This window comes from Protopterus annectens, chromosome 3.part1, assembly GCF_019279795.1.
Source record: "Protopterus annectens isolate FY-2018-M chromosome 3.part1, PAN1.0, whole genome shotgun sequence".
NCBI lineage: Eukaryota > Metazoa > Chordata > Ceratodontiformes > Protopteridae > Protopterus > Protopterus annectens.
The window spans coordinates 234,723,251-234,731,954 of NC_056732.1; positions in this window are offsets into that span (position 1 = coordinate 234,723,251).

An 8,704-nucleotide genomic window follows, 5' to 3' on the forward strand; every position below is an offset into this window, starting at 1 on the left:
AGTGGAAGTCACTTGTGTTACTAGCCTGTACCCTTAAGGTCCAACATGCCTGCAGCATACCCCAGAAATGCCTTAGTCATTGATGACTCCATTGTAAGACATACAGACACAACACTTACCAGGTAGGCTAAGGATGAGGTGACAGTTGCCACTCAGGTTCAAGTATTAGAGATGTCACTTGAGCTCTTATGTACCTGCTCTGACACAGATGCAGTTACAGTCTTGTAGTTGTCCACGTGTGAGTGAATTATCTTAGATGTTTTATCTTTTTGTAGATGCTGAGAGACATTGCTGAGCTCTCTGCTCATGTCTTTGAAGAGGGTAAGGCCCTAGTATTCAGCAGTATCCTACCATCAACAAGAAATATCCCTAAGTTCAGGGATAAAATAACTGGCTTCATTTAGTGGTTAATAAATTGTTGTCATTCTTTTGGGGATCTAGCATGTGCCTGTGAGGGATGAAATGAACAATAAACTCACCTGTTTTCCCAGGGATGGCCCACTCCTGGGTTTTTGCATACTGACTAAAAATTTTGCTGCCCCCATAGTGCTTTTTTTAGGCAGAGTTCACCTGATGGACATCCCGACATAGTAAACTCCATTCTGGAAAATATCAGGGTAGCACTACTGAATACCAGAAGCCTAAACAACAAAATCCCTAAATGTGATGCTTTCCTGCATGGATCATGCTATCCCTAACAGAACCAAGATGCTATCCTCCAAAAAAAGGAAGCCAGCCTGGTAGTCCCCTGCCATAAACAAACTCTACAACAGAAGAAAGAAACTGTTGCAAAAAATAGTAAAATCCCATAATTGGAGGAACTCCCTGGTCAGCCTCAGTAAGAAGCTGAGATCTCTTATAAAATCCTCTAAAGCTAGTTACAAAAACAAAATTGCCACTGATTCTAAAGACAACCACAAAGCATTCTATAGCTATGTCAAGAATCTCAATGGCAGCACTCAGATCTGCTCTGAGTTACAGCACAATGGCACTAAATATACAGAACCAACTGATATTGCCAACATCTTGGCAGATAGGTTCAGTGCTAACTTTACCCCCCTCTCACCCCCTAAAGGGCCCATCTCTATACCCAGAAGAATGCAAAGTTCCTATAATCACAGCTGCACAGGTAAAAAACACACTCTCCAAAGCCAAGAACACAGCATCCATGGGACCTGACAACATCCCAGGCTGCGTTCTACATGGACTACAGAATGAACTGGCACCCCACCTAAGCACCATGTTCAGTCATAGCCTCACCTCAGGCTTTGTGCCCACTGAATGGCGCACACCAATGGTTATCCCACTCGACAAAGGGGGAGTCACCATGGACCTTGGGAACTACGGCCCCATAAGCCTAATGAGCCTGATATGCAAGGCCATGAAACGTATCATCATGGATCTTATACATAAAGACATTGATAATCTCCAAACTTTGGACCCCACCCAGTTCGGGTTTATAAAAGGCAGATCTTGTCTCCTAAACCTGGTAGACTTTTTGAAGCAGTCACCAAAGCCATAGATGAGGGTAAGGTAGTTCACACAGCCTAGCTAGATCTCGCCAAAGCTTTTGGCACCATCGACCACTCTAGAATTATAGATAAAATCACTAAACTAGGTATAAATCCCTATGTCACAAGATGGGTTGCCAACTGGCTCACTGATAGAACCCACACTGTGAAAGTATTCCAAATCCGACTTCAGACCAGTGACAAGTGAAGTACCACAGAGTTCAATCCTGGGTCCTCTCCTGTTTGGTATCTACTTTTCTGAAGTACAGGATAATGAAGTTCGCAGATGACTGCGAACTAGGAGCCATAATCAAAACTCCTAATGATGTGGACATCCTACAAAAGGGCCTCAAGGAGACAGATGCCTGGTGTCAAAGCCATGGTCTCAAGCTCAATGCCAAAAAGTGCATTGTCATCCCCTTTGGTAAAAACTCTGTAGCCATGAGCTACCACATAGGTGGTAGTCTACTTAACACTGAAAGTGTGATAAGAGACCTTGGTACACAGGTGGACAGTAGTCTCTCCTTTGATAATCACATCACCACAGTAGTCAGGAAATCCTTCTACATGGCACACCTCATCACAAAAGGTTTCTCATTCAGGAAAAAAAGAGGTCATTGTTCCCCTCTACTTGTCACTCATTAGACCCATTATAGAGTACAACACTCCTTTTGCTATGTGCCTCACAAGACATCTACAACAACTGGAAAGGCCACAGAAATACCTCACAAAGAGGATTACTGGCCTCAAACAGATGCCCAGTGCAGACCGTCTTAAAAAGTCCAGCTTTACTCTGTTGCATATCGCCTACTCAGAGGCGATCTCTGCCTAACATACAAAGCTATGTCAAACCCATAGCTGTTGGACATGCTCCACTTAAAGAAATCCCAATCCCTCTGAGCTACACTCTCATGGGACCTAAACCTTGTCACTACAGTAAACAGAACATGCTGGAGGGATAGATTCCTGTCCCAGAGACTTCCCATACTCTGGAACAAACTACCTATCTATATCAAACAAAGCTCCTCATTAGCACTCTTCAATAAAAATCTTAATGATTGGATGGGAAATAAGAAATTCATCCCAGGGATCACCTCTGTGGCTCTGCTCGACAGGGGCACAGAAAAATAATTTTCTTGGGTGGCAAAAGCCAGAGTGCCTTTTTGGCTAGGCTTATATAGGCCCTAGGGCCAATAGCCTAGTACCTACCTATGAACATATGAACCTATGAATCTCCCCTGTTTCAATGAGCTAGAGTCTCACATTTCCAGCTTGATTAGATTAAACTACATTTGTCAACTTTGCATGATAATAAACATCAGACAAATCACAGAGTAGTGTGCCACTAAAACTTTTCCCTCATATGTCTCTTCACTTTTGAACATGCGGTTGCCACCCCTCCATTTTTTTCTCGGAGTGTCCGGAATTGAAGACAGTACTCTGGTTCTCCAGTTCTCAATGTAAGACTCCAGAAATTGTACTGCTTCATCAGCATGTATGTACACTGATGAAAAAGTGACATTGTCATCTTATTTTATTGGCTGCTTGCTCCATTGGGAAAGAGCCAATCAACAAGTGCTTTTCCCAACACACAGCAAGCAGCCAATCAAAAATAGACTATCAATAAAAAACGGGGCTTTGAGCTACTCAGTACCTTTTTTAAAAAAAGGTTGTGGACTGTGATTTTGTTTCTGCTAACTTTGGAGCAGATGCAGACTCTTCATAACTCTCCAGTTTTGCTCATTCGGCTCAGCTGCAGTGTGTGAGTGTCTGCTATCTCTGCTTGCATCTGCTTGCGTGCTCTTCTGATTGCTATTGGGAGAACAGAGAGGTCGGAGAGAATCGTGGTGGTGGATGTATGCTTTCTTTTCCCTACTTCATAGGAAGAAGTTGAATTTCTGGGCTACTGTTTGTCATCTACTGCCTGACTGCTGCTGTGTTAGCCTGTGCCCTGCCTGCACTGTTGTAATTGTACCAGGAAGCCTGAACTGGAGCTTGCTTTTGACTAGTTCCTTAGAGGTAAGTGGAATCAAACTTCAGTTAAACAAAGATTTTTATTTCTTCTGTTTTTTTTGTTTTTTTTTAGGGCTATGAAATGTCCACATATTACTTGATATTTTGGTCTGTTTCTCAAAAAATGTTTTCTGGGGGGTGTTGAGTAGATTAACTTAAAATGAATAATAACAAATAAATCATTGTGATGCACTTTCAAACTTCTTGCAACTTTTAGAGCAATGGTTAACATCTGCTGATGCTACTATATTTATTGTGCTCCTATGTTGTGTTAAGAGGCCAGGTATGATTGCAAGCAATTAGAGATGAGCATTTTTAAGCATTATATGATGTAAATGTGCTTTATTCTAGCCCCCATATCTTTTAATATAGCAACATTTGTCTCAGTCTCAAAATAGTCTGTTTTTCATAGTGGTAAATCACATCTTTATAAGAGCGGCATTTCAAATTTGTCTTTTCTAAGCTTTATTCTAGCTGCTTGTGCTGAGGTTAAGGTATGGCTTAACATCATTTGTGGATATTTGTTAGACAGTCATGTCCTTAAGGAAGTAAAAAGTGCTATTCTAACAACTTACTAAGAATAGTGCTGTCTAGGTTTCTTGTTATAAGAGGTTGAAAGGAATTGTGATGTCTAGAACAAAATTTACAGATTTTTGCCTCATATTTTCTCATACTGTGTGGATTTCTAGCAAATGATAGAGGGTTGAAGTCACTAAATATTTTTCTGTTAAGCTTCTGTGTTGAAGAAAATGCATGGTAAAGCAACATGTTCTAGGACTATAAGAGCAATATTTTAAAATCTCTCTGATTTTTGAGCCTATGTAATGTATTCTTTTTGGATTTGCAGTAATTTATTCAAATCTGAACATCTGAATACTTTATGATATGCCTAGTTTGTCTCTACACAAGTTATTACTGTTGTAACAGTTGAGGCTCTTGATTTGGGACAGTAGTTACTGATGTCGCTTTAGTATCTGCTCTACAGGTTGTAGTCACGTTTGAATGCCTTCTGTGCATGTTCTGCTGTCACACCAGGTTCATGTGTAACAGCTGCAAAATGTCCCTCAGACAGGAGTTACTTTTGCTGGCTTTCATTGCCTGACCTACACTGTTAATTTTTCAAGTGGAGTCTTTATCCTCTTTCACTTGTTTTTTTCCCTTATATCAAGGAGTAAAAACGTCTGGAGATTCACATGTGGATGTGAGCAAGTATCTCTGACTAGTGACTATGACACAAGCTCCATCAGGCACTGCTGTTGGTCACATAATAGTATCTTGGTTTGTAGTAATAGTTGTTTTGGTTTATTGTAGTGGTGTTGAGCAAGGGTCCTGCAAGAATCATGTTCAGGTAAAGATCAATGGATCAGCAAGAGGCTGGAAGCATGTCTCTTAAGAAGTTTTTCTGCACTTATACTACGGTACGGGAGCAAAGCTACTCATGGGTGCAGTCTCTTCCAAATGCAGATGCCATGGCAAAGTGCACATCCTGTGGGACAACTTTCACTATAATGTGGGATGGGGAAAATGCACTGAAAAGCCACCAGAAGTCAGACAAACATCAGCAAAGCCTTCAGATCCTGAGGCAGAACTTTGTAATGACAAAGTTTATTCAGCCAGGTAGTCAGCCAGTGAAGCTTCCAAAGTGGGTGCAGCTGAAGTGACAGCCGTCTATCATGGGGTGAAACACAGTCACTTGTATGTATCCATGGACTGTGGAGGCAAGCTGGCACAGACAGTTTTCCCTGATTCTACTTTGGCTTTGAAATTCAGCTATGGGAAGACAAAATCTGAGAGAATTGTAATGAATGTACTAGCACCTCATTCACTGGAGCTTCTTCTGCAGGAACTTGGCAATTCCTATTCTCAGCGGGATCAGATGCATCCAATAAAGGGAACAGAAAAATGTTCCCCCTGGTTATTCAGTACCTCACTCACAGGTATGGCACACAACATAAACTTCTGGATTTCTATGAGGATCATAATGAAAGTGCCGAATGCATCTTTCTGAGAATAAAGGACATCCTTATACAGAAAGGACTAAAAGTACAAAACATTGCTAGCTTGTGCTGCAGACAATGCCTCAGTTAATTATGGAAAACACAGGTCTGTTTCTAAACTTTTGAAATCTGAGGTGCCTCACATCATTGCAGCAAACTGTTTATGCCATGTTATACACAACTGTGCCAAGCATGCAAGCAAGCCCCTTGCAAGGTTTGATGTGGAGACTCTGGTTTGAAAGTACTTAGTGAGTTTTCAACATCTGCTAAAAAATGGCACTGTTGAAAGACTTCTATTCTTTCCTAGACCAGGACTTTAAGGAAATCATGCAGCATGTTGTAACAAGATGGCTGTCTTTGTTCCCAGCTGTGGTGAGGCTGGTAGAATGCTGGCCTGCTATTAAAAGTTATTTTATTAGTCAAGGGCCTGAGGACTGTCACCCCCTTATCTGGAAATTTGTGGAGGTCGATGAGGATGGCATCAGTGGGGATATCTCAGAGGCAGAGAGCTGCATACATTTCATGCACTACATACTGCAGGTGTTCCACAAGTCTATAACAAAACTTGAAAGTAACACTCTCTCTGCTCCCGAGTTGTACACTGTGATGAAAATCTTAAAGATGAGGTGCAGAGAAGGCTAGATGACCAATTCTTTGGTGCTAAAGTTTCATCTGCCTTACAGCACTTTACGCCAGCTGACGAACAGCAGGTCTGTAGGACCTTCTATGATTTTTACAGTAAAGCACTTTGTTACCTACAGAAGTGGTCTGACTATGCTAATAGTCCCTTTAAAGCTATGGAGGTCCTCAGTCTCCAGCATCCTGTAACTTGGCCAGAACTGCGTACAGTTGCAGACCTCTTCAAATTGGATGTGGACACTGAAGCACTTTACTCAGACTACTGCACTTTAACTGCTGCATTGCCAGCCCTGTTACAGATCACAGAGGCATCTGTAAGTGATCGCTGGGTAACTTTTTTAGTAAAGCTCCAGACTGCAAGCCACTTTATAGACTGGTGCAGTTTGCCCTTTCAATCCCCCCAGCAATAGCTTTGTGGAAAGGGTTTTTTCAGTTATGGGGAATCTGTGGATTGATACAAGAAACAGAATGCTTGTGCATCTTGTGAAGGCCGAGTTGCAGGTCAAGCTAAATTGTTCACAATTTTATAGATTTGTAAAAAGTAACCAGCCATTACTTGAGTCTGCCAGATCAAATGCAAAATATAGCTTCAAGTATAAGCAGTGATTTTCCAGCAAGAAAATTGTGACAAGACACCAGTAGTTTTCCCATGCTTGTTTGTCTTTCATCGGGTGGTGTCATTTTGATGTACTGTTGTGTTTAGTGAATCCTTATCTACTGCTTTGAATGAATTACTGTTAAATAATTATTTTTTCTTTACATCTGAGTCATTGTATTTTTTCCATTTAGTACTAACTGTATATGGTATTAAAGACTTGTGCTGAAGGTTTAGTAGTTTGACATGCTTATTTCATCCAGTGATGTCATTTTGATGTACTGTTGTGTACTGATAACTGATGTACTGTTGTGTGTACTAAACCCTTGAATGAAGTACGGCTAAATATTTTTTAATTTACATACATGTGATTCATTGTATATTTTTCCATTTAGTAGTAATTGTATTTGATAGTCAAGACTTGTACTGAAGGGTGTTATATAAGGGGGGCATGGTCACTGAAGGGAATGGGTGTGGCTAGACTGTGCATGGGGCGGGGCTTGTTTGCCAGGAAATGGCACAATAGAAAGGTGGCAAGCCTATCTGAACAGCATTTCCCAGGAAATATTTCTTTAAAAAAAGCACACACATAAATCCAAAGTTTAGGCCAATCTATCAGTTTCTTAAAATGTGCATAGTGAAATATTTGATTTAAATTGCATTCCAGCTGCTCATGTGCTTACCTTTGCATGGTTATTTTGTTATAGCATAATCTGCACTATGGTATTTAATGCAAGCTTTACATAACAATGAAACAGTTTTCAGTTTTTTCTTAACAATGACCTCCCAAACCAGTGATGTGACCTAGTACTTTCTGTTACTATAGCTTTATATAGCTTGTCTTAGTTGTATGTATATCTCTCACTCTTTCGGCAACAGACTCATGGAGAAAGCTTCCAAATCAAATACTTTTGAAAATAGCAAAACTACTGATTTAGTAAGCTCATAAAATAAAACTATATGAATTAGCATTCATTTTCTGCTGAAAAAAAAGAAGCCTTTAATTGTGATGAATGCCATTATTTGTTCACGAAAATTCAACATTTTTTCAAAAAGCTTTATGGATTATAACATGTTAGAGCAAAAGTATAAGCCAGAATTTTGGACACTTGTGGGGTACTTTGATAAGAGATCCAATACTCCAACTCATCTGTTTTCCACTGCAACTACTCCAAATTATTCAGGCACATACATACTTCATGACCCACATGAATTGAAACAGTAGCAGCCCCTGTAGCAGTGATATCACACTCCAAATAGAGCACTCCAATGATTTTTCTCTTAATCTCTCCATTTCACAATTTATAACATTCACACTACACTTACAAAGGCACATATTCACTCCCCACAAATACACGGCCACCCACACCTACACAACATACCAGTCAACTTTGTGGATTTTCCCACCTCTCTGCAAAACACTGCTGAATAGAATTTATGAGTCATGTTAGACAGTTGTTAACTGCAAGAAAGAGGGCATTGTATATTTTTCAGCCAGACATGTCAGGGACGGTAGAATAATTTCTGCTGCAATGTGCCATGTGCAGGTCATATAAGGGAAAAAATCTGAATGAACCAGCAATATCAAATTGAGTTCCATAATAACTATAATCCAAGGATGTAAAATATTTCCATTGCATGGATGATATGAACCTAACGTGTAGATCACTCCTCCAGATTTCCAGAAATTGATAAAATGACTGAAGCTATAAGTAAATGATTCATTAAGAAATTGAAGTGTATATCTGGAAAGCTTTGCATTGCTGATGTTATCATTTCATACAGTGGTCCACAATATGCAACTCCATGGTATGTACAGTCTAATGCAGAGCCAGTGATAAACATTAAAAGAGTTCCAAACGCTTGAGCATTTCACAAAGACACATAGTAGTAACTGACTGCCATATAATTTTTGCTGCAGTTCATAAAAACTGCACTGCAATGTATTG